The sequence below is a fragment of the Palaemon carinicauda genome, chromosome 20, assembly GCF_036898095.1.
Source record: "Palaemon carinicauda isolate YSFRI2023 chromosome 20, ASM3689809v2, whole genome shotgun sequence".
NCBI classification, from domain to species: domain Eukaryota; kingdom Metazoa; phylum Arthropoda; class Malacostraca; order Decapoda; family Palaemonidae; genus Palaemon; species Palaemon carinicauda.
The window spans coordinates 109,279,645-109,307,144 of record NC_090744.1 but is presented as its reverse complement, the minus strand read 5'-3'; the positions used below and the strand labels follow the sequence as shown (position 1 = coordinate 109,307,144).

The following is a 27,500-nucleotide window of genomic DNA, read 5'->3' as shown; positions in this document are numbered from 1 at the left end:
AATGCTTGGATATAGATTTGCCCTTGTTCGTTAAAGGATACTACAAATATCACGTCCTAACACATTGTTGTTGGGGTATTAAAGCCAACACTTGTTGTTGGCACGGGCCTTTCCCTTGGTTGGCCCGTAGGTGATCTGTAAAAATTTATAAGGTAGTTGCATTAATGGAAATTTGAAAGGTTTTCAGTAGTAGAAAAAGATGTGGATAGGGTAAGGATGATGGTGGTAGTGGTAGAGGGCCATCATTTCTCGGATAGTGGTAGTTTGAAAAGTGGGGGTGTAAGGCTTTTGAAGATTAGAGAAAAATTGTGCAGGTGGGGTTGTCCAACCCTTTACTCCCTAGGGTCCCTGCAGAGAGATTTTTAAGTGGTAGATTAGTTGAGAAGTGAAAGGGGGTGATGTGAATAGAGCCTTACAATGAGGGGATGAGATGGTGCATGGAATGAGGAGGTCTTACCTTGGTGGAGGTAGTGTTGAAAGCAACTGTGCATGTGTGTCTATGCTTTCGACAATTGCTTTTGCCAGTGTGGCTGCCTCTTTCATGGCATGTGGTGTGTTGATGTCTACAAGTAGATCACCTCGTAGCTGTGCTGTTTCTCTGCATTCTAGTAGGTAGTGCAGGAGAGGTTGTTGTGGTATGACATCACAGTGTTCACACCTTGTCTGGATGTCATCTAGGAGTTCCCAGTTTGCTTTGTAACCCAGCCGGAGTCTGTGTATGCATACTGCCAGTTTTCTTGGGGTGTATCTGTCTATGGGAGGGGGTTCTAGTTCCGATGCCCATTTGTACCATGTTGCAGAGGGAGAGCCATTCTCTATCCTCATATGTAGTTCCTTGATTAGGTTGTTCTTGAGCTGTGTCTTTATTTTGCTTTTGATTTGTTGCAGTGCAGGCTGTATGTGCACCTGTACATTGTGAATGTGTTTGGTGCTTTTGGCTAGCTCATCAGCCTTTTCCTTCCCTGGTATCCCGATGTGACTGGGGATCCAGTTTATAGTTACTAGTCTGTTTCTTTCATTATGTTGATGTAAGAGGATTTTAATGTCCGCTATCAGGGATTTGTTTTCTTTGTTTTTGTCCTGCTGTAGGACCTGCACTGAGGATCGTGAGTCAGTATGGATGACTACTGGTCCTTCCTCATTTTCAATAGAGTATTTTAATGCTTGCTGTATTGCGACAAGCTCTGTCTGCAGGGTGGAGACATTGTTGGATGTTCTCCAGCAAGCTGTGAACTTGCAGGAGTGAACTGCCGCTCCTGCTGTTTGGGTTCCAGGATCTACTGTACCATCAGTATAGTAGATCTGTGCCCCTGTTGTTTCTACTGAGGTTATAGCTGCTTCTGCTGCGTTTCTGAGTTCTTCTATTGTGCAGTTTTCTTTTGCCCTTGGGAGTTTGGTGTAGTTGAATTTAGCAACTTGTTTTTCCATGGTGGAATGTGTATAGTACTTTGTGCTGTGTCAGGTTTTAATTGTAGGATTGTTTCTGTAAGGCCAAGTCTTTTGATGTTATCGCTATGGTCTTTGCCATAAGAATCTGGGGTTTGTACTTCAGGATGTTTGGATAGTTCCTCTCTTACTCGTCTTTTGGTGATTGAGTCTCTGTCTGACAGGAACATCTTTGCAACTATGCTTGCATTTCTTAGTGCAATTCTGTCTTCGAGGGTTGGTAGTCCGGTTTCCAACCTTAGGTTGCAAAGTCTTGTCCACATTGGGGCACCCAACATGAGCCTCATGGCATTGTTTTGAATCACTTCAATTGTGCTTGTTTGTAGATCTGTTAGTCCCAGGAGTGTTGGGGCGGCATAGTCTACTAGTGATCTGGAACAGGCTAGATAGTATTTCTTTTGGATGTGTTCATTTGCTCCATCCTTGAGCCTGCACATATATCTCATAGCTGCATTTCTGGCATTTGTTCTTTCCTTGAGATTTTTTATCTCTTGCTTGAAAGTGAGCTGTTTGTCTATTATTACCCCGAGGTATGTGTATCGGTCCACCCATTCTAGGGGTTCCATTCCTATTGTGAGTGGTTGTACGGGGTTTGGGGCTTTGATTGTCATTGCTTTTGTTTTGGCAATGTTAATTTTTAGTCCAAGCTCATTGGATTTGTGGCTGATGGCATTGAGTGCTCTTTGCATTTTTATTGTCCTGACTGGCCCTCGAGCTATTACACATACATCATCTGCATAGATAAATATATTAACTCCTTCAGGTAGCTGAAGTGAGGCTATATTTTCCATGAGGATGTTGAAAAGGAGGGGGCTTAGAATTCCTCCTTGTGGCGTACCATTTTCCAATTCATGATATGTGGATATCACTCCTTGAAATTTGACTCTGGCTTGCCTTCCTAGCATGTAGTTTTTAGTCCATGCTAGTAGGTGTCCTTTGACTCCTTTTTTGGCTACTGATTGCAGCACTGCAACTGGGCTTGCAAGCTCGAAGGCTTTTTCAAAGTCTATGAAGACTATTGTTGCCTTGTTCTGATTTATGCAGCTTAATACATCTGTGATGCATTCAGAGGTTCCAATTCCCTCCTGATATGCCTATAGCTGCTTGTTTAGGGGGCCAATTTTGTACTTTAATCTGTTTAAGACCATTTTTTCTCCTGTTTTTTCTATACAGGATACCAAGGCTATTGGCCTGGGATTTGTTGGATCCTTTGGCTTGGGGATTGGCTGTGTATCTTGTTGTCTCCAGGTTTGAGGCCTTATGTGCTCTAGGTGTGTTTTGTTTAGTAATCTTAGGAATGCAGTTTCTCCTGCTGGACCCATGTGTTTGATCATTGTGTAGGTGATTTTGTCAGCTCCAGGTGCAGTGTCTTTCCCTGTCTTTTGTACTGCTCTTAGCTCCTCAACTGTGTATGGGGTGTCTGTGTCATCCTGCTGAAGGCAGGCTGTGTTGATCTCTTCCCATCTTGATGGTGCCAGTTGCTCTTGTTGCATTCTGGTTTCGGGGGAGAGATTGATTGACAGTGTTCTGTTTGCAAAGGATGTTGCAATTCTTTCAGCCTCCTCATGTGGGTGTGGGTGTGTGGCAATTGGTGTCTTTCTCTTTTTTCCGGCTACTCTGCCTAGCCATTTCCAAAGCTGAGTTAGATTGGTGTATCCTGACAGGCTTGAACACCATTCCATCCATTTTTCAATTCTGATTTCATGGATTCTTTCATTTGTTTCAGTTTTGACTGTTTGTAGTAGCTCTCTGTTTTCTACTGTGGATCTTCTTCTGTATATTTTTGTGACTGTTTAGTCTGGTTTTTAGTCTTCTGACTTCTGGGCAGTAGTACCAGGAGTCTTTGTAAGTGTAACTACCTTGTGTTGTTTTTAGTGGCATAGCTCTGTTGGCTGCATTGTGAAAGGCCTCAACTAGGTCTTTTTCTAGTTGGTCTATGTCCTCTGGAGGAGCGTAGCTGATTGCCCATTCCTCTATGGTTGTTTGAAAGCAGACACAGTCTGCTAGGTCCTGGTTCCATCTTGGTGGGGGTGGTGGGATTGGAGGTAGTTGTTGTAAGTCCAATTCTGTCACTGTGGCAAAGTGATCACTTATCAGGGTTGAGTGTACTTGCCACTTGGTTAGGTGTCTAATGGCTGTTGTGGCAAAAGTCAGATCTAGTCTTCCACCTCTTATGTGTGTAGGTTGCCCTGTGTTTAGGAGGGAGACTCCCTCAAATTCATCCAGGGCGAAAGCTATGTGTTCCCCTGAGGGGTTTGTCCTTGATGGGGATGATAGTATGGGGTGATGTGCATTAAAATCCCCGCAGATAATTGTTGGTGTTCTTTCTGTGTGAGCAAAAAGTTGAGTTAGTTGTAACTCTCCTGTATCCTCCCTATGTAATTTTCTGTATATGTTGTATATGTCTATTTTTTGATTCAGTAATGTTATTGTTACTGCTAGTGTCTCTATGTTGGTGCCACAGGGAATAGGGTTGTGTAACCTTGTTGTTGGTATGCTAGTTTTAACTAATGTAGCTAGTCCTCTGTCTGTGCCTATCTGTGGTGCGATGTAGGCATTGTAGCCTGGGATTTTTAGTTTCTTTCCTGCTGGAAGATTGGTTTCTTGTAGCAGGATGACATCTACATTCTCAGTTTTGCATATTGCAATTAGGGAGGAGATCTTTGATCTAACACCGGCTGAGTTCCAGTTCAGAACTCTTACTCCATGGTGTAGGTTGAAGAGTATTGTCTTGGGTCCCTAGGGGCAAAGGCAATTGCCTTGACCTCGGAGGATGAAGTGGATGAGGTGGATGAGGTGAGAGTGGATGATGGGATGATGGATGGGGTGAGTGGTATGATAGGTGCGGGGACTGAAGTGGAGGATGTGGAAGGTACGGGTGATTGAGGTGATGGAATGGTAGGTGTGGTTGGTGAGGAGTGAGAAGTGATCTCCTGGATAGCAAGAGAGGGGGATTGGGAGGACTTATTCCTGGAGAGCAAGTCTTTTAGGACTTGTTCAATGCTGGTAGCAATTGTTGCAGCATTGATTTTTCCAGTCACGGCCTGAGTGACTAGTTCGGTCAATTTATCCTTTAGGACCGTGGTCTTTATGAAGATGGTCCTAGGCAGTGGTTTCGGACCTTTGGTTGGAGCCTTGGAGGTAGATCTGGCTCTGGGTTTAGATACTGACCTGGTTCTTGTTCTGGAGTTGGAGTGCCTGTTTAGCTCCTCCTGGGTATAAAATCTCCTTCTGGGTAGAGGTTTGGGGGCCGCTCTTCCTCTAGATGGGTCCCTTTTGTCTTTGGGGAGGGCAGCAATTACTCTTGCTACCCTTTCAGGGCATCCCCAGGCCATTGCAGTATGCCCTTTCTTGCAATTTGAACACTTTTTGACTGTGGGTATTCCAGCAGCCTTCTTGTCAATGCACTCCTGTGTGGGGTGCTTAAGGCTGCAGACAGCACAGGTTGGGACCTTTGCTTGGCATTGGTCCTTGCGATGCCCATACTTCTGGCAGTTGTAACATCTGAGGGGATCTGGGTAGTATTTGTTGACCCTGAAGCTGCCAAAGATGCCTAGGTCGACTCTTCGTGGGTGTGGACCCTTAAATGTCACCAGTATGGCTTTTGTAAGGAAGCCTGCCTTGTTCTTCATCCTTTCTGCTGCAGTGATATTGGGTAATTTAACTAGGTGGCTTTCCATCATATCAGTTGGGTAGCCAACCACAACTGCTTTTTTTAATTTTTCCTCTTCTTTAAGCTCCAATAGCTTAATGTCTGAGGTGCTTCGCAAGGTTATCAGTGCTCTTGTGTCCTTGGTGGATATGGTCCACTGTCCTTGCCTGTTCGGTTTGGCAATCATCTGAATGTTTTTGCGTTTGCTTTCAAAGGCAGCAATAGCCTTGAAGGCCTCTGATGGGTTACCAGCTAAGACCCTAAAAAAATAGGTCTTGTTTTCTCTAGCAGGCTGGTTGCTGCTTCCTGCGGTGAGGTTTCCTTGCTGGGTGGGTACATCATTCCCTGGTTGGCTCCTTCTAGGAAGTTTCTTTTTTCTCCTTACTTCCTGCCAAGGTAGGTTTCCTTCTCCATCAGAGTCGTTGTCGTTGGTCCTCTTCCGGTTTGTTTGGTCTTGGTCCTGTTCCATTCGTTTTTGTTCATTGTCCATGAGTTCCTGTTCGGCTTCCTTATCAAGTTCAGTTAGAAGGGGTTGCAGGTCGGGGTCCATCTCCATTTCACCAGTTGCTAGAGCTTCTAGTACGATCTCATGAAGTTCATTCCAGGATAAGTCCTTTTTTTCAAGATGTGTGAGTATATGATCAGAGACCATATAGAGAGACAGACAGTGTGCCTGGTGGGGTTGTCCAACCCTTTAAGCCCTAGGGCCCCAAGCAAAGTTATAGTAGAAGTTATAAGAATGAATTACAGAATCTGAAAATGAAACACAAATTCGTTAGTTATATGGGGGTTATGCTAACTAACCTATTGCTAGAGCAGTGCTGAAACTAACTCTTTTTAGCTAAGTACTAGCCTACACAAATAGCTGTTGGGGAGCCTTCTTACTGCGTTCACGCACTAAGACGGCCCAGCAGTCTATTCCTGCAGGTAGGGAGGTTGGGGGTAATAAGCAAAACTCAGTGGAAACCTAAAAGTTTTTATTTGAGCTGATTCCTGACCCTATTTGAATACTGGCTTATTTCGCCAGTTATCAAGAATAACAACCTATTATTTATCAAACAACTTGGCTTATAGGCGCCAAGCCTAACAGCCCTATGCCACTCGCCACAGACAGCGAGAGTGGGAGTTTTTGACCCTTTGGCCCTGCTTCTACTGGAGTTTTAAGACCACAACGGCTACCAGATTTTCCACAGGAGGATCTATTAGTAAGGTAAAATTATGTAGATGGAGGCAAAGCTTAGCCTATATTGTCAATTTAATTTTCTTTATATGAGGGGGCTGATTACAGCCAATTCAGGGGCAAGGCCCTTGTCAGTACAGCAAAAACTGCAACAGAAATCGTCGAAAAAACGGTGAAAATCGGCGACGAATTCGGCGAAAAACGTCGGCGAAATCGGCGATTTATCGGCGGAGGCGGCGGTCTCTTCAGGAAGCTGAATGTATCAGCTAAGTGAAGAGGGAGCAGGCAACAGCCAGAAACGGCGGCAGAAGATGTCGGCAGTCAGCAGGCAGGAGCAGCAGTGATGGTCCTCTCTCAGTGGGATCTGAGTGAGAACTGAAATAACACATTGCTTTGCCTATAAAAGTAAGGACTTGATCATTCTCCAAAATGGCCAGAGGACGAGTTTTATGGGACGACATGACCAGGTGAATTTCGTAATAGCCTAGGTTATGAATGAATTTACTAAGTTTTAAATTTTATGATTCCATAAGTCAATGCTGGCAGATCCGGTTCGAAGGACCACTAAAAATTAAAGTTAAATTAATGTGTGATAAATGATTCCAGGAAAATCTCCCTGCCCCGATTTCCGGATCCGGGCTTGGAAAAGTAGAGCCCCAACACTCTCACATTCAACAAACCTGAGACTCTGAGAGATGCAACAAACACTCTGCTAACCATACACACGTTTCTTAGAGATAAAGTTTTAATTTGATTTATATCGTGAAGGGCAGCATTGAAATAAGTTTATAGGTATTAATAAATAAGTTCCTATTACAGCTGCTAATATAAATATCTCAAACCGACAAGAATTAAGTGATTCCTTTTGCAATGATGCGAGTCAAAATAAGAGGCATTAATTTTCCCTCTGGAGTCAACTTGAAGGTTTCAAGGGACTGAGAGGAAAGAAAAGATTTTCAGTATATAACCAATTGTAAACAATAAATAGAGAGAATTTACATCTATTACTAATAGTAGGCCTAAAGTTATTTTGTATTAACTGAATACATCGATGTAGGCGAGAGGTTTCCTTCAAACAATCTTAATAAGGTTTTTCTTATACTACAAAGTAGATATTATTCCTCACTAGTAGATCAAATGGAGCCATTTCATACACGGAAGGAAGGAACCCAATTTTTACCACTTGACCTACAATTACCTACAGTAGATTGGAATCAACCCAAAATAATGAAATCCCAGTTCTTGGGGAGATGCAATAAAGCGCAAAGGATTGTTCAATGTGGAGGAGGTTTCGGAAGTTAGCATCAAGAGATGATCAATTAACCGGGTCCATCTGATTCAGGTGTATAAACATCTAGGTAGGCTACAGACAGTGTTGCCATTTCAGGATGATGTAATAAATTGCAAGCTCAATACTCTAAATTTCCTCTTTGATAGAATTTCTTTGAACTATTTTTGTTTAGCTACATTGTGAATCAATATTCATGTAATTTTCAACAGACTATATATATATATATATATATATATATATATATATATATATATATATATATATATATATATATATATATATATATATATATATATATATATATATTGTGAGGATAACAAGACGAGCAGAGAGAGACTTAAGACCAAGGAGGGCCAGGCAGTGACAGCTGATCACTCAACAGATAGACTTATAGGCTCCCCCAAACCCCCAGCCTTAGCTCACAAGGATGGTAAGGTTGCAGACACTAATATGACTAACAAGTCTGAGCGGGACTCCGACTCCCGTCTGTCAAACACCAAACAGAGATGTTACCAATCAGGCCATAACAACCCTTAACTTAACTCTCTCCCACCAACAAACATTTGTATTACTTGTGATTATAAGTTCGCTCATTTTATGTAGATCTAAAGTATCGCCTAAACCATGGGGTATGCTGTATAGGCTCAGCCTATTCCTAACTATACTTAGAACCCGTAATCGAAATTGCTGTGGCCTAATTAACCGGGGACTGTAACTCCTTCCCTCTAACTTTGCCTAATTATGATAGGTTCCATTATTTACGGAATGATAACGAAGATCATTTATTTTGTTTTCAGAACAAAACATTTCTGGGAAGAGTTGCATCTATGACAGTCTATTGGTAAGTACAAGCCTGCTTAAATTAAAATGCCGAAACAGTCATATTAAAGTGTATATATATATATATATATATATATATATATATATATATATATATATATATATATATATATATATATATATATATATATATATATATACACCCAAGCTGCGAACTAATCACGAAATAACACATTAATGTAGGTACATTTTACAAGGGACCATCATATATCAACAGATACCTCTTGATATAGCAAACTAGTCCACGACCAAGGGTTTGTCCGCCAATCTACAAACCCACCACATTCTCTAATCATAAATAATATCTATCAAAATATTTGGGGTGTATGCACTTGTATGCATTATTTATGGCTAACTTAGAAAACGCCAGTGTAAGGAGGGTCACAGGGGGCGTTAACCCCCCCCCCCCTCCCCCCGTCCCTCCATTAGGTATGTAGGTAAGGACACAGCTTGTAGGTTAGGTAAGGGTAGGTTAGGAGGGAAAGTTGGTTTTATTTGACAAGAACACTATGTTCCCCACATGATTTTAAACAGCATATACAGTATCAATGAATCATTACCAGTTCATTAGGTTTCACGATTAAATCTGAGGCGGTTGGTCAAAATAAAAAATGTTTCGATCACCTCTGAAAATTTTCTAAGTTCTGTTTTGATCTGCACCATAACACGGGTAGCTCCTGCTTAGTTTCCAAACTTTCCCGATAGATAGAGCCCGTGTCGTCCCATGCCAAAAATCGTTCATTTTTACAATTTAATGCTGTCCCATCAAAATGCATTTTTATCCTATCTATCAAGTTTGTAGTTGGTTGGGACACGTTCTTTACAGTGGCATTTGATACGGCTGTAATAATTAACATGAATTGTTAGATAGGGGAAAGGTCGTTATAATTTGTCGTTCGCTGAAGCCATGGCCAAGTTACTCTATCTTAAATTTCCCCCAAGTATTGCTTCCTACCTGGCTATAATAACACCCGTTGGGCAGCGCTCTGTTTGCCTATCAGCTAGTGGCGCAAGCCTGAACGGTAAGAATGTATATTGATGGGACAGCATTAAAATGTAAAAATGAACGATTCTTGGCATGGAACGACACGGGCTCTATCTATCGGGAAAGTTTGGAAACTAAGCAGGAGCTACCCGTGTTATTGTGCAGATCAAAACAGAACTTAGAAAATTTTCAGAGAGGTGAGCGAAACATTTTTTATTTTGACCAACCGTCTCAGATTTAATCGTGAAGCCTAATGAACTAGTAATGATTAATTGATACTGTATATGCTGTTTAAAATCATGTGGGGAACATAATGTTCTTGTAAAATAAAACCAACTTTCCCCCCCCTAACCTAACCTAACGTACAAGCCGTGTCCTTACCTACTTACCTAATGGGGGGGAGGCTAACGCCCCCTGCGACCCTCCTTACACTGCCGTTTTCTAAGTAAGCCATAAAACGGATTTTGAAACGAAGCGAAAAATCTATTTTTGGGTGAGATGGCCATGTCGTCCTGATGGAAGGTAACTATTGGTAGCTTTCTAAGGGATATTTGGCTACAGTGATATTCCCAGAGAATTGACCTTTAGGTCTCCAGAATTCTAACTCCTGGCGTGAATATCCTTAAAATTTCTCTTAAGGATATCGCATAATATCAGGGGATGTATATCTTGATACGACATATGGCAATCTTCACCCCGAATAGCGTTTTCGTTTCGAGGGGGAAGAGTGGCGAAACTGAAGGGGAGCCGTTATCAAGGTTACCCTTCCTCCAGTACTATTAAGAGGAACCAAGATGGTGCTCATTCCTTGTAGCATTGAGCATGGTGCTACAGATATAGTAGTTTCGTGAGGGATCTTGCCTAAGCCTTTTCTATGGTAAAGGAGGGCGGCTCCATCAGGACGACATGGCAGTCTCACCAAAACTAGATATTTCGCTTCTCTTCAAAATCCGTTTTTTTGGCTCAAGCCATGTCGTCCTGATGGAAGTTTACCAGAGAATTACTATTAAGTACTGTATCAGTGGATTTGTATAAGTGCCTTGACCTTGGGACAATTTTTATATGGTCATACAGACCATTGAGAAATATGACGATACCGTTAAACGTCATTACCACTAATCATGGAACAATTTAGGGCTTCCTGCCCCCTGCAGGGAAGTGTCGTGCTAGACAGTAAAAAAGTGTCTCAAGGTTTGTATATTGTAGGAACAAATATAAGTATCAATCAGAATATTTGTTTCATTTATTCCAGTAGTATAAGGTTTACTTAGGAAATTAAGTAAAGAACTCTGGCTACCTTCATTGTGCTATTTTCAGGGCGAAATAAGACGCAATTACACTTTTAGTCATTTATTTAGGCTAATTGAGTAAATTGGATAACAAATGTGAATGTAGAATAGAAGTATACATACAACAATTATAGATAAAGTTTTTATACCTGAAAGGGAAGAAAAGGTTAATGCCACTATAAAAATTGAAAAATTTTGAAAATTTATTAATATAATTTCAGTAAATGTTGGATACTATCAACACTGTTTACAATGTACACACGGCACAAGTGTTATCCGTATAATTCTTCACCTAAAAATTTGAACAGTCCCAGTGTCATCATGGTGTCACTCATATAAAAGATATTGCACTGGAGGTGTCAACACCTTTTCACCCAAATTGATAGTCCCCATCAATTCACTGTTCATTGCAGCGCTAGACGACAAGTTTTACTACACTACCTGCCGCCACCACGTAATGCTTCAGTTCGTGCACTTGCTTCGCATAATGTTTGTAGAACACACTGGATGACTTCCATCCAGTATATGAGCGAAGACGCTCAAAGTCCATTTACTGAAAGAAGTTCAGTGAGGAAGCAATTTTTCTTGGATCATGACCTGCGGGTGTACTGTCAGGATCCGCTCTACGAATGAAGTAGGTGAGCTTCGCCCTCAGTTGTTTTAGGGGTAAGTTCGATCCCGAGGTTTCTCCTTTGAAGGGCTGTCCTCCCCTGAAGTCTGAAGTTCTTCAAAGATAGACCTTTAGACATTCTACTGGACACAGAGAGACATCTTCCTTCAGAGGGCAGATTTTCCAGGGACCCCATCTCTTAGTGGGTAGCTCATTCTTGGCAAGAAAGGTAGGATCAGGAAAGAGATTCAGTTCTCCCGCTTCTGTGAACTGAATATGGCCCTCATCTCTTGATAGGGCTACTATTTCACTAACTCTAGCCCCTGAGGCTATAGCGAACAGGAAAATAACTTTTTGGGTAAGATCCATAAAAGAACAATTTTCATTGTTCAAGGTTGAGGCATAGTGTAGGACCTTGTCCAAGGACCATGAAATGGGCTTCGGAGGTGCTGCAGGTCTAAGTTTAGCGCATGCTTTCGGGATCTTGTTAAAGATTTCGTTCGTCAGGTCCACTTGGAAGGCGTATAGAAGAGGTCTAGTCAAGGCTGACTTACACGTAGTTATCGTGTTGGCAGCTAGGCCTTGTTCATGAAGGTGGATGGAGAAGGACAGGCAGAAGTCCACAGACTTCTTTAGGGTTTTTTGCTTTGACAAAAGCAACCCACTTTTTTCAAGACGATTCGTATTGTCTTCTAGTTGACTTTGACTTGTACTCTTCTAGGAAGTCTATACTGCCTTTTGAGATCCCAAATCTTTTCATAACTGCTAAGGTGAGAAAATCATGAGAGGAAGGTTTTGGGTTCTCTGTGATGAAGCGAAGACAGTTGACCTCTGAACCAGTTGAGATAGAGCAGGGTTCGGTAGAAGGACCAGCCTCAGCTTCAGTTCCATTACCAGAGGGAACCAGTTGCTCTTGGGCCACTTGGGGGCTACTAGAGCTGCTGTTCCCTTGAAGGATCTCAGCTTGTTGAGGACTTTCAGTAGGAGATTGGTTGGAGGGAACAGGTAAATCCTGGTCCATTCGTTCCAGTCGAGGGACATGGTGTCCGTCGCCTCCGCCAGAGGGTCCTCGTATGGGGCTACATATCGAAGTAGTTTCTTGTTGTCGCTCGTCGCGAAAAGGTCGATCTGCAGTTCCGTGACTTGTTCCAAGATGAAGGATAATGAGTCTGCGTCTAGGGACCATTCCGACTCTATCGGCTTTAGCCTGGATAGAGCGTCCGCCGTCACATTGCGGAACCCTTGTAGGTGAACTGCTGATAAGTGCCATCTCTTCTTTTTCGATAAACGAAAGATGGCTAACATTACATGGTTGATGTGGGGCGATCTCGAGCCTTGTCGGTTCAGACATCTCGCTATCACTTCGCTGTCCAAGATCAGCCAGATGTGGGCTGATCTGTGAGGGGAGTGTTTTTTCAATGACAAGAGGAATGCCATGGCCTCCAGAATATTGATGTGAAAGGTCTTGAACAGGGATGACCAAGTCCCTTGGGCTTTCCTTTGGTGGGAGTGACCTCCCCATCCTTCCGTCGAGGCATCCGTGTGGATGGTTACTGATGGTGGAGGTGGTTGCAAGGGCACGGTCCTCGTTAGGCTCTTGACCTTCAAAATCGGTCTTTGTAGATCTCTTCGAGCGTTTGATGCGTATCTTCTCCAGACTCCTGACACATCTTTCAGCTGTGCTCTTAGCACTGGGTCTGTTACTGCTGCAAACTGGAGAGAGCTCAGTACTCTTTCCTGTTGGCGTCTTGAGATCCTGTCAGATTTCAGTAGTCTCTTGACAGACCCGCAATCCCTCTCCTCTTCCCTGGGGGAATGGAGAGGCGGTGTGACTTCAAGTTCCGGTGGATTCCCAACCATTAAAACTCCTGAGCTGGAGAGAGTCGAGACTTCTTGAAGTTCATCTTGAATCCTAGATGTTCCAGGAACTCGATCACCTTCTTGGATACTTGCAGACAAGCCATCCTGGATGCTGCCCACACCAGCCAGTCGTCCATGTACGCTGCTGCCTGAACGCCTTCTAGGCGTAGTTGTTGAACGATTGCGTTTGCAAGTTTCGTGAAGATCCTTGGGGCTATGTTTAGTCCGAAGGTCATGGCTCTGAAAACGTACTTTTTCTTCTGTAGCTTGAATCCTAGATAGGAGGAGAGGGGGCGGCTGACTGGGAGATGCCAGTAAGCATTTGCCAGGTCTATTGAGACTGTGTATGCCCCTTTTGGTAACAGGGTCCTGATGTGCTGAAGGGTTAACATCCTGAACTTGCTGTTCTCGATGAACTTTGAGTGATGACAAGTCCAGAATGACTGAGTTTGTCTGAGTCCTTCTTGGGAACACAAAACAGCCTTCCCTGGAATTTGATGGACTTTGCTCTCCTTATAACCTGTTTTCTCAAGAGTTGTAAGGTATATTGTTCCAAAGAGGGGGTGGAGTGTTGGAAGAATTGAGGAAATGATGGTGGAAGCTTGTTCCATCTCCATCCTAGTCCATTCTTGATTAGGCTGTGGGCCCAAGGATCTAAGGTCCAACGATCCTGAAAGTGTTGGAGCCTCCCTCCTACCTGAAGCATCTCATTGCTTCGATTGTCCGGAGGGTTTACCTCCCTGACCGTGTCCTCCCCTACCTCATGAGGGGTGTCTTGAGGAGCCCTGTTGGGAGCCTCTACCTTTCGGACGAAAGGTAGTGGTTTGCCTCTACAACCCAGGGTTGAATGCTGGTGACTGGGCAACCAGCTGCTGAGGCATCACTTGGAATGTGGTTTGTGGTTGAGCAACCACTTGGGGCACCGCAGTCATGGTGACTGTAGGATGTTGCTGGGCAGGCCAAGAGGGTAGTCTAGGCTTCTTGGTCTTTCTTTTAGGTTGGGGACCCGCATCCGGGGAAGACTTCCTTTTAGATGAAATGCCCCACTTATGGAGAAGGTTCCTATTCTCCATGGCAGCTTTATCAACTACCTCCTTTACCACTTCATTTAGGAAGAGGTCTTTACCCCAAATGTTGGAAGATATCAGCTTCCTGGGTTCGTGTTTTACTGTTGCTGCAGCAAACACAAACTCTGTACAGGCTCTCCTAGCCTTCATAATGGCATACAGGTCCTTTACTAAGGTGGCCATGTGCATTTTGGCCAGGACCATGAGCATGTCTGGGGTGCTTTTTAGGCCAGCACACATCTCTATGCAGTTCTGTAGGGATAGGGATGCCACAAGTCTCTCCTTCGTCCCTTGGAACCTGCTTAAGACAAAGTCTGACAGTTTCGGGAGATTTTCGCTGAACTGTCGTCCCGCGATATCTGCATCCAACTTCCCTACTGAGAGGGTTAGATGGACTTCCTTCCATTCCCTATCTTCCATGGGCAGGGCGAATGACAGAGGCCTACACTCCTCTAGTGCAGGGCATGGTTTGCCTGCCTCCACTGCTTTGGGAACAGCTTTAAAATCCTTCGACCTAAAGGAGAAGGCTATTGAAGCAGGAGCAAGAAAGGTAGGGTGTTTCTTGCTCAAGGCGGACACTTTCGAGTTTGTGTAACCCACCTTCTTCAGGGTGCTCGACAAGAGAGCCTGTGCCTTGTCGTGGTCGAAAACCCTGACCTCCTTTGGTTCCATCTCCTCTTTTAACACTGGCTCCTGCTTCAGTCGAATTAAGCAGTCAGGGTAAGCATTAAAGCTTGGCCAGAACTGGATGTCGTCTAAGGGGACGGATCCCATCTTCTAAGAGATGTAGAGCTTGCCGTTGGTAATCGGCATAAACTCCGCGTACCTCCAGGGATTCGTCTCGGAGCAGGGTGGGATGTCTTGGACTCTGGGTCGCTTGAATGACCCTCGGGAGGCTGTGATTTGAGCTTCACGGAGCTCTTTCTCGAGCCTCGCTTCCCTTGCTTCACCTTGCTTGCAAATATTCTCCATTAAGGCCGTAAGATGAGCCAAAATTGCCTGGCTCATGTTGTCCAATAGAGGGGTAGAAGCCAAAGATGTAGAAGGTGTTGGCTCCAGTGCCGGCACAGACGGAAGGGACTCCGACTCGACTTCTTCTTCTTCTTCAGGAGGTAGAGTAGACTCCTCCTCGGGATCATCCTTAAGTAGATGCTTTTCAGTGTCCGTGGACACTTCAGGCATCCTTTCCTCCTGGTGGATGTCCATGCCTTGCACCGCCTCACTGACATCCGTCTCGATGCCAATCTAGATGCAGGGAGGTCTGGGTCGTGTTTGGGGCATGACAGCTTCACTACCCACCTTCGGGAATAGCAAGCTACGCATCCTGTCGTTAGGTAGGTACGGTCCCAAAGAGTTCTTCTGGAACCCTCGTACCCATTTGTGCAGCTTTTCTCGTGCTGCATCCCTCGACTCCGTTGACTTGGGGTCGTCGAAACCTTCAGCCCCCAAGGCCAGGCATATGTATATGCCCCATGTCAACGGATAATGAGACATCGGAACATGGGTTTTTTCACTTTATTACAAAAGTTTCGTGAATATACTGTCTACAGCCGACACACTCAGGAATGCACCAAGGCTACTGACTACCCCTCGCTACCAACATGCAATCCTGCTACAACAACCTGCTGAATTATAGGTTTTGTGGAATCCTTATGATTATAGAGTTCATTTACCTTGACGTACAACACACATCTTCATACAAGGATTAGGATATATATATATATATATATATATATATATATATATATATATATGTACATATATATATATATATATATATATATATATATGTACATATATATATATATATATATATATATATATATATATATATATATATATATATATATATATATATATATATATATATATATATGTAGGCCTATGTGTGTGTATTACAAAAATATCTGTACCAAAATGTTTGGTTTGCTAGAGAGAGAGAGAGAGAGAGAGAGAGAGAGATTATTATTATTTAATAAATTTATTACGCCCAAAGATGTCAAACAAAGCTACATATTGGCAATTACATACAGTACATCAGAAATCAACATAAAGAAAAATTACAGCATTGAATCATCAGTATATCATTTACAAAAATAACATACATGAGTTCGTATTCCATTATCACAACAACTGCAACAGACAGTTTAGCAGCCACCAAAGTGTGGATGACGTGTCAAAATTACATCTAGGTGATCATCTCTGAGTAAATATTGACAGGTTTGAAGTAAATTTTGTCCTTGAGGTAACAGATTCCTGACAGTGGGGCAATGAAGGCAGTAGTGTTCAAGGTTATTGGCATTAGCGAGTTTACACAGTTTACATGAGGATAGTGTGGTATATCTAGTGTCTGTCCAACCTGCCACACAGGACGATATCCCAACCTTATACTGGCACTTACGACATTATGCCTATGCACCATGAGTCCACGACGCAGGTACTTGTGACGGCTATGCAGAAAGTTATCATGATGTTGTATGGAAACGCTAGTGCCCCTCTCTGCATCCCTACGCTGTACTGTACAGGCAAAAGCTGCTGAATATATTCTATGTTTAAGGCAGCGAAGTGAGGGCTCAACATTTCTGTCATCAAGGTCCAGCGTGCAGGCAGCTTTAGCAAGACTGTCCACCATGTCATTCCCAGCAAGCCCAATATGGGAGGGCATCCACATGAAGGACATGACAAGCGAGGCATTGTAAGCAGCAGCGAGTTGACACAGTATGTCTCGCACAACACGGCCACAGCTGGGCCTAGAAGATGTCGGTGCCTGGAGTGCAGATTTGGAGTCACAGATCACCAATCCATTCACATTTCTTCTAACAAGTAGAGTTACTGCATCCCATATACCTTGAAGTTCGCAATAAGTGGAACTGGATGAGTTTGGCAACCTGCAACCATGCCACCCACCCTCAGGAGGCTCTAAAGTTGGGGAGAACATAGCACATGCTGCACTTCCATCTGCCTGTACTGAGCCGTCAACGTAGATGTGGCGTCCTGCAGGAACTGAAATTGACACTTTGGATATTGTTTCCCTAACCCGCTGTTTCTGTAGACTGGTATGGGCATCTTTAGAGGTTGGTGTGGAAGTGACAGCAGGAATAGGAACCCGCCATGGTGGCAAATCTTGGATGACTGCTTGCTCAGGTACACCGATATCAAGGTGTCGAAGATTTTCACATACTGCCCTAACTAGGTTATGGCCCCCTGGCCGGAGTTGAGGTCTTGGTGCATCTTCGTCAAGTGATGCTCTGAGGACAGCAGGGAAGTTTGGAGTAAATTGTGGAGAGTGTAGACATTTAACAGAAAACAAAGTTACATTAGCATGAATTTTCTCTATTAATGGAGGTAACATGAGTTCGGTCTGCATGTTGACTATCCGAGTGGAAGGAGGGCATCCTAGGATAAACTTCATTACTCTATTTTAGGAACAGTTCTAGAGGTTGTAATGCCTGTCTGGGTAATTGAATTAAAGCAGGAGATAAATAGTCAACAACTGACCTTAGGAAGAGGATATAGAGGGTTTTAGCCACGGGGATAGATATACCTGTGGCCCTGGTCGCAAGCCACTTGATGGGAGTGAAGCGAGGCTCCAGTCGATCAAGAAGGTTTTTCACCATGGGGTGGATTCATTGTCGTGCGGGTATAGCAAGGGTGATCCTGACTGGTGCACCTAGATATGTATACTGTGTGCAGTGAGGTATAATATTCCCACCCATAGTGAACACTGACAGGTCTCGGAGATTCCGCGCAGAGAAGATTCTGGTTTTTTCTGGGGAGAGTATGAGGCAACAGGAGGTACAGGACCCGTAGAAGTCTTGAAGGACACGCTGAAGGTCTCGATAGGTAGTGGAGTGGATGCAGACATCATCGGCATAGCAGGTTACAGTGGTTCCAGGGATAGCAGGGAGGAGAGACAGTACACGGTGCAAAAGTATATTAAAAAGAAATGGGCTCAATACACCAGCCTGAGGAGTGCCAAGCTCAAAATTTTCATAGGAGCTACATGCACCCTTAAAGAAAACACGTGATTTTCTGTTACTGAGATAACCGTTTATCCACTTCAGGTTTCCTCTGACACCAAATTCGACAAGCTGATCAAGAATTATATCCCTGTTCGTTATATCAAAAGCACTTTTGAGGTCAAGGAAGGCAACTACATTGTTGGAGGACAATCGGGAGTAGAGTTCAGCTAAACAGTGATGAGTACTCCTCTGTGGAAGAAAGCCATACAAATGGGGAGAAAGTTTTTCTTGTAACCGGTACATTAGCCTGGTTAGTAATATACGCTCAAACACTTTACCAAAACATGAGGTGAGGGAGATAGGCCGGTATTTATTAGTTCCAGGCTTTGGGATAGGAATAATTGTGCTTATGATCCAGGCAGCAGGTACATATCCAAGTTGGTAGCAAAGATTATACAATTGTAGAAGAGGATTTCCAGGAACCTTCTGGAGGAGACGAAGCACTTGGTAAGTAAAGCCATCATCTCCAGGAGCAGAATTTTTATTTCCCATAACAGCACATCGCAGCTCATCCTCGGTGATCAGCTCTTTGTCCTCCTCGTCTGATTCCAACAATGCAGCCATCAGACGAAGGTTGCGTAAATTGCTCTGGGAAGAAAGTGCTTCTTGGATTTGTACAGGGAGATTACTGGACCGTGACTGGGTTGACCAGGTAGTGATGAGATCCTGAGCATATGCTTGTGGACTGTGGTGAAGTGCACATGTGGTTTTTTTCTTGACAGTCCTTTTGATGAGATGCCACATGGTCCCAACGCTAGTCTGATGGTTAATTAGGTCAGTGTATTTATACCACGACTCAGTGTAGAAGCACTTCTGGAGAGCAACTAAATCATCCCTAGCCTGCTGATATTGAAGTAGACGATTAGGTGTCGGTTGTGTCTGAAAGGCAAGGCCAGCATCGGCCGCAACTCTCTCTGCTTGCTTAATGCGTTGATCCAAGGTCCAAGCATGGGCAACAAGATGACTTTTAATGTGAGGTCTGGCAATATATAGTTGATAGAAGTCATGGGTAGCTTTTACCAAAGAATTATACAGGTGTTCTGGAGAGTGTTTATCAAAGGTAGGTAGGACAGAGGAGATGTATGAAACATATGTTGGGCAGTACTTGGGTGGAATGGTGATGCGGGTACGATGATAGGGGTCACTTGGATGAGTCTGTATTGAGTACTGTAGACATAAGGCAACATGGTCAGAAAAGAGCGAGGGAACAGAATGACAGGATACATGTGAAGCCACGAGCCCAGATGTAAGGATATGATCAAAAGTGCCCCCCCCCCCCCCACCACCCCAGATGTGTGTGGCACCACCTGTATCCCAATGGGTTAAATAGTAACGTTGGATGTAGTTGAGCAGAGGAACGCCACTGCAGTTGGGAATAGGAGAGACATCACCTAGATCTGGGTGTCTGGCATTGAAATCACCCATGTAGATCATGCCAAGGTTTGTAGGTGTAGGAAGTGCTGAGAGGTTAATTAAGCCAGGGGCAGAGTAAACATTGCATAATCGAATATGACCATCACCTATCTTAACCTGAAAAAGTTGGAAGGTCATGTTAATATCTGCTGATGAGCGAAGGAGTTGATGAGGGAGAGTAGAGTGGATGTAAGTAATAAGACCATTCCTGACATGATGTACATATGAAACATAACCGGAGAGTTTTGGAGCTTCATCACCTGACTGAGCACCGCCAGGGAAGGCTTCTTGAATAAATATTTCTTGTGGGTGATGGCGATAAACATATGTCCTGAGTGCAGTCAGTCTGGAGTATTGTCTAATTCCAAGGGCATTCCATGAAAGGACATGTAGTTGCATGAGTCTAGCGAAGTTTACCCTTAACGCTGCGAGAGACAGGTCGAGCATGTACCGGAGAAGCAGCACTGTTAGATGGTGCACCAAGTGGAGGAGGCTGAGCTGGCAGGAGGCCACTGACCCTTTCAAGACAAGAGGCAACAGTATCTAGCTTCTCAGTAAGTGAGGCAACAGAGGTTATGAGAACTTGTTGTGCCTTGACCAGTGTGTTGAGGTTACTTGCAGTGGTAGCCTGCTGAACGATCAAGCTATTGAAGCGTACATCAATAGCATCAAAGCGTATCGTTAGTGCTGTACAGTGCGATTCCAACGCAGCAACAGCCTTACAAAGTTTCAAAATTTCAGCTGATTCAGGAGGGCATAATGAGACGGTTGACACTAGTTGTGGTGGTGGTGGTGGTGGTGTCAGTGGAAGTGACTGCGTGGCAGCGCGCGACCGTCTGGAACATCCATGCCAAACATTAACTCCTGCTTCACCACAACGAGGGCATTTCCAATGCACAGTCTCTGGAGTTGATGATGATTCTGAGAATGAGGTGGAAGCATCAGTAACAGGTTTATGGTATGGACAGGTGCGTGTGGAATGGGCTGCAGCACACCAGGCACACTTAGGTGAGGCAGAGCAATATCGGGAAATATGGCCAGTACCCCAGCAGTTGAAACAGTTGGGCTGACCATCCTTCATCCTGCGTAATTCACAAGGAGGGAGGCAAGGGAGGAAGGAAAACTCATAGACAGATGGTGGTGGTTCCAGTAGACTCCATGTGATGACAATGCGATTAATAGGGTTCCCATTTTGAAGAAATCTTCGTGCACTGTATACACCAGGCATTTCCTTAGCAAGGTTAGGGTGTGCTTCAATAGGGTAACGAGTAATAAGATATGTTAAATACTTACGGGGTCTGTCTATTGAATCTTGAATATCCAGGCTTATGGACAGAAATTCACCACCCTTCACCCTGCCAATGATGTCCTCACGACTCGTTGCAATATATAAAAATTTAGATGTGACAGCAGACATATTCACCTTTGCCAGCTCCTTATCAAGATTGAAGGTTTTGTTTACTTCAGTCAGCCATCGTAGTTTAGTGTCAGTGCTCAAATTTTCTTTGAAGACCAACCTAGTGTATTCATCACGGGGAGCAAAAGCTGGGGTAGCAGAGGATGCACGTCGTGTAGGGGGATGAGGCAGAGTGACATCACACTTTTGTCTAGTAAAAGACTCTTGACATTTGGATGTTTTAGCAGCAGGAGACTGTGGAGCACTGCTAATATCTGACCCATAATCCACTGGGTGCTTCATGGGGGTATTAGCAACAGTACTGGAGGGCTTATGAGGAAGAGAATGTGTGAGTGGTGGCCAATGAGTCATATGTACATCCTCATCATCAGTCAGGTGCAGATCATTTTCAACCTCCGAAACAGAGGCTGGTCCGGAGTAATCCATTTTTAGTGAAGCAGCAGCCCTTTCACGTCCCACATATACTGCGCATGCGCGAACTGAGGCGCCGCCGACCAAGTGGGTATGCCACGGGGTATGAGTTTCTATATCGTAACTACAGACTAGTACAAAAGTCCTATATACACACTGTTGTTACCAAAATGGTCACTGAGTCTTACTGTAACTTATATAGCACGGTGAAAGGTGTAGTATCGCTAGAACTTGCACAAAAACTCATTTTATAGAGAGCTCATACAATGCATGTTTACAAACCGAGACAGTGTTACCAACCCCCAGAGAGAGAGAGAGAGAGAGAGAGAGAGAGAGAGAGAGAGAGAGAGTTAGTGCTTTTCTGTTAGTTTTTTTTTCTGTGTGTACTCTCACACAGCTGCCACTAATAGCAGTCAATCCATGACCTAATTACGAAATATATTGTGTAGGCGAAAAGGATCAACATTTTTCTTATCAGTTCCATGAGAAGCAAGTCTAATACTTTACTTCCTTCCTTCCATCCAGGAGGATTTACATGCTTTATTCATGAAAACCTATTGGATGGCTTCTCTCTTTGGGAACAACACGTAGGAGTCTCATTAGGTAGAGAAGTTCACTCACCCCTTTCATGGTCCAGGTTCCTCATTGCTCTCCCCACAACACTGTGATTGTGGGCATCCTACTAGATGAAGTGTAGTAAGTGCAAAGTGCTACAATCTGCAGAAAATTCATTATCATTAGCAACATCCTACATAGACATCACAGCTTGCATTCTTTTACTTCGAACTTCAAGGGCAACCACATTTGACCCAGTAATGAACATAAATTCTTCTTCTTCTTCTTCTCAAAACATAAGAATAATATCTAAACAAGAAACTTGATAAGACAATCAATCAGTTTGTGTCTTAGAGTGAACGCTTCCTCAACAGTTCAGTTTTCTTGGGTTTTGCTTAATCTCAGTTTTAGAGAAGTTTTATTAATGTAAGGACATCGTCTTACCCGCCGTGTTTCTTCCCTCTAGACTTTTCTGTATATTGTAACTGTATTATTTATTCCACACAGTGGATTTTTGTATAACAATGTTGTGATGTTTGAGAGCTTTACTTTGATGAATAAGGAAATGTTTCCCTCCTGGGCTACTTATCCGTCCGTACTATGTAATATAGTGACCGTTGCATGTTCAGTAAATTTTCTGTCTCTCTCTGTTTGTCTTGTTGTCCTCACTACTGGTGACCCCGGAGATGTTGGAAACACATTGCAGTTTTGGCTTGCTATTAACGGACTAATTACGGCTGGGTTTCCTTAGTATATCTCCTTTTGCCAATAACGTTTAACGACATCTTTTGGCTTTATCCCACTATCCCTCTTAGTTTCGTGAGGCAGCAACGATGAGTATATCTGACATAACCAACTCATGCTCTTGGCCCGATGCATCAACCGACCACAACGAAACCGCCCAGCCCATCGTGCCAAGCAACCACTCAGCTGCGCCTAAAGTCTAGCAGCCACCGTTCTAACAACACAACACCGCCTTCTGGTTTCTAAGGGCGGGTGTACTCTTCAGGGTGGCCAAGCCAAACAACCCCTGCGCCAAAGCTGACATCGTCCTTAAAGCCATCCTTGAGGAGGTATTTGACAAGATCTTCCCATGGCTCGATGCCCACTCAGGTCAGGTATCCTACGGCGACCTGCGAACCATACTAATCAATATGTACTCGCTTTCTGTCTCGGCAAGGGCACATAAGGTCTTTGATCTCAGCAATGGACCAATGGGCGACACCTCGTCCGTAGAAGCATGGGATGAACTGGTTTGACTTCTCATGCTGCCAGAGACTGACGCCAATGGACGACGACGAGAGATAAGCCTATCTCGCGGAAATATTCCTCAGACGCCTTCCTCAGGACGTGAGAGCCCAGCTCACTGACACCGACACCCTGCCGATGAACGACCTCCTGTCAAGGGCATAGAAATTATACGAAACCTCCAAGGTCTCCCGCCGTGGCGCGTCATCCTCCTTCAGCTGCTCATCCTTCGACTCCTCGGTGGCGCCCCCTGCTCACAACGATGAAATCCTTGCCCTGATGAAGAAGAAACCTTCGCAGCCGATGCAGCAGAACACTAGACCGAACAGGACTTGGTGTTTCTACCACCAGCAGTTTGGGAGCAACGCAATGAAGTGCAGGCCCCCCTGCAAGTTCCTGAAGAAATTTTGACACCAGACACCGCCGACATCAACCGTAGCCACAGTTGCAGATCACGGCAAGATCGCATTCTACATTCTCGACGCCGTATCCAATCGTAGGCTTATGGTTGATACCGGCTGTAAGCAATCAACATTCCCTCTCTCACAGGCCGACCTAAACCGGGCGCCTAGCAGTGATGCCCCCTCGCTCATCGACGCCAACGGATCTCACATACGATGTTATGGGACTAGGGTGCTTAAAATCTCAATCATGAGCCAATTTTACTCTTGGCCCTTCGCCATCGCTGACGTCAGACACCCCCTCCTCGCCGCTGACTTCCTGGCTCACCATGGCCTAATCATCAACGTCGCCGGGAAATGCCTCATCGACGCCGGGACATGCCGAACCTGCCCAATACAAGCTGGTCCGGGTTTCACACCAATCTCCGCCGTCGTAGCGCAGCCCTACGCCGCCCTTCTTCAGGAGTTCCCCGACGTTTTCAAGCCGAACTTCGATAATCGACGGGATCCCCCTCCAAGCACTGGGTCTACCACCACATAAACACAACGAAACCTTCTACGCATGCTAAGTTCCGCTGCCTACCGCCGCAGAAGTTGAGAGATGCCAAACGTGCCTTCGAAGACATATAACGGATGGGCATTTGCAAGAAGGCGTCCAGCCCTTGGGCGTCTCCGCTCCACATGGTAAAGAAACCGGACATGACACGGAGGCCCTGCGGTGACTACCGGCGCCTTAACCTCATCACAATGCCAGACCACTACCCTCTGCCGCATATGCAAGACCTAACCAGCGCCCTTCATGGGGCAAAACTTTTTACTAAAATGGACCTTCTTAAATCATACTTTCAGGTTCCTGTGTTCCCAGAGGACGTGCCTAAGACCGCCATCATAACGCCGTTCGACTCCTACACCTTCTCATATTCAACCTTCGGCCTATACATCGCAGGGGCCACGTTTCAACGACTGATGGATAGCATCCTCGGGGACCTGCTGTTTGCATCTGCTACGTGGATGACATCTTAATCTTCTCCAGGACGAAAGAGGAACATTGGAGACATGTCTGCGCCGTGCTGAAACGCCCTCAGGTGAACGGTTTGATCGTGCGCTTTGACAAGTGCACATTCGGTGCCAAGAGAGTGGACTTCCTTGGACATCAAATATCCGCAGCGGTCGTGAAGCCCACATTGACCAAATTGGTCGCCGTGAAAACCTTCCCAACCCCAACGACCATCCGGCACCCTCAGGAGTTTTTGGGGATGGTAAACTACTACCGTCGCTTCATCCCCAACATCGCCCACATCCTCACTCCCCTCAACCATGTCCTGAAGGGAAAAGCCAAGAAGCTCATCTGGGGTCTCCTGCAGCAACGCGCCTTCGACAAGACGAAGGCAGCCCTTGCTCAAGCCATCACCCTGGTGTACCATGACGACAGCGCCCCCCCCCCCATAAAGTTGACCACCGATGCCACAATGTCGCATGCTGTGTTGTCCTCAAATAGATCGTCAACGATAACCCGCAACCCTTGGCCTTCTTCAGCAAGAAACTCAAACCCGCGGAAACCAGGTACAGCACGTTTGACAGGGAGCTCCTCGCTGTCTACCTTGCCGTCTGCCATATCAGATACATGCTTGAAGGGACCCCCTTCACCAACGCAACGGACCACCAGCCCCTGATCCATGCTTTCACGAAGTCTTCAGGCGCATAGTCCTCTCGCCAACAGCGACACCTGGCAGCCAATCGCAGAATTCGACTGCACTATCAGTTACTTACTGGGTAAGAAGAACCACGTCGCCGACGCCCTCTCCAGGATTGAGATCAACGTGGTCCACCTGGGGATTGACTACGCAAACCTCACTGTAGAACATCGGAACAACCCAGAGGCCCAAGACTATCGTACGACTGCATCAACACTACAAATGAAGGACATTCCCCTTGGACCGGCTGGGGAAACCATCTTCTGCGACACTAGCACGGGGTCCCTCGCCCATGGATTCCCGCATCCTGTAGAAGGAAAATCTTCAACATCATCCACGGATTATCACACCCCTCGGGTCGCACTACAGCCCGTCTTTTATCCGAGAAATTCCTCTGGCCAGGAATCAAGAAGGACACCCGTGAGTGAGCGAGAACTTGCATTAACTGCCAGACAAGTAAGGTCAACCGCCATACTGAGTCAGGAGTCGGCGATTTTCCCCAACCTAAGAGACAATTCGGACACATTAACGTGTACTTCGTGGGACCTCTGCCACCTTCAGGTTCTGTAAGATACTTCTGACAATCGTCGACCGATCCACTAGATGGTTAGAAGCAACTCTGATGTCCGAAGCAACCACCCATGCCTGCGCCGAAGCTCTCCTGTCAAGTTGGATCAGCTGCTTCGTTGTCCCTGACTATATCACAACGGACCGAGGTTCCACTTTCTTGTCAGAGATCTGGCTCTCTTTAGCAAACTGGATGGGAACGACACTCCACAGCACCACGGCATACAACCCTACCGTGAATGGCATGGTTGAGAGAACTCATCACACACTCAAGGCAGTCCTGATGGCGAGATGTGTGGATGAACATTGGAAAGCGCAACTCCCGTGGGTCCTCCTTGGCCTTCGCATCGCTCCCAGGGCAGACGGCAAACCTTCTCTTGCAGAGAAGGTCTACGGCGAGGCACCTACAATCCCTGGTGAGTTTTTCCTTGCAACTACCAATGACACCAATCTGGATCACCTGAGAGAAATCGCCGGGAAATTCAGACCATACCTGAAAACATACGAGGACATGACCAGACACTTCACGACCAAGAACCTAGACGACTGCGACTACGTCTTCATCCGGGTCGATGCTCACCGCCAACTCCTGACTAGACCTTATCGCGGCCCTTACGAGGTTGTCAGAAGAACAGCCAAATCTTTCCTCTTGAACGTCCACGGACAACAAGATTGGGTGACGATCGACCGATTAAAACCAGCGTACCTTGAAAGCAACAAGAAGATCACCACGGGCCCTGGTAGACCTGGGATTCCACCTCAGAACAAATCATCCACCAGACGGGAGAAAACCACGCAACGACTGGGGAAAACGATTCCTCCGAAGCAGAGCAACCTTCCCCTCCGCTCAAGCACAAGAGGGGAACTACGTCGCCCTTCAGGATACAGGGATTAATCGCATCAACCATTTCCGATGCCTGCTGTCTGGGTGGGGGGGGGGGGAGTACTTGTAAAGACATCAGCTTACCCGCCGTGTTTCCTCCCCCTAGACTCTTTTCTGTATATTGTAACTTTATTATTTATTCCACTCAGTGGATTTTTGTATAATGATGTTGCACTCTTTAAGAGCTTTATTTCCATGTATAATAATGTATATTTCATTAGGCTACCGCCTTGGTATTTATAATTTATATTTGAATGAAAACACAAATAATTGTGGTAGTTGGAAATGTTTCCCTCCCAAGCTACTTATCCGTCCGCACTCTGTAATATAGTGACCGTTGCATGTTCAGTAAATTGTCAGTCTCTCTCTGCTCGTCTTGTTGTCCTCACAATATATATATATATATATATATATATATATATATATATATATATATATATATATATATATATATATATATATATATATATATATATATATATATATATATATATATATATATATATATTAGTCTGTTGAAAATTACATGAATATTGATTCACAGTGTAGCTAAACAAAAATAGTTCAAAGAAATTCTATCAAAGAGGAAATTTAAAGTATTGAACTTGCAATTTATCACATCATTCTGAAATGGCAACACTGTCTTTAGCCTACCTTGATGTTTATTGA

The 27,500-nt window shown here is 44.8% G+C and overlaps 1 long non-coding RNA gene across 5 annotated transcripts in view; it reads left to right on the top strand.

Annotated features, from left to right (window-relative positions):
- The window catches only part of LOC137659596 (uncharacterized), a 197,093-nt gene that overhangs the window by 22,343 nt on the left and 147,250 nt on the right, over positions 1 to 27,500 (top strand). For 3 of the 5 annotated variants that reach the window (XR_011047594.1, XR_011047590.1, XR_011047592.1), the window contains exon 3: positions 8,367 to 8,410. The exons of the other annotated variants lie outside the window; for them this stretch is intronic. This is a non-coding gene — a long non-coding RNA (uncharacterized lncRNA). The remainder of the gene's footprint in view (positions 1 to 8,366; positions 8,411 to 27,500) is intronic. 5 annotated transcript variants of the gene reach the window in all.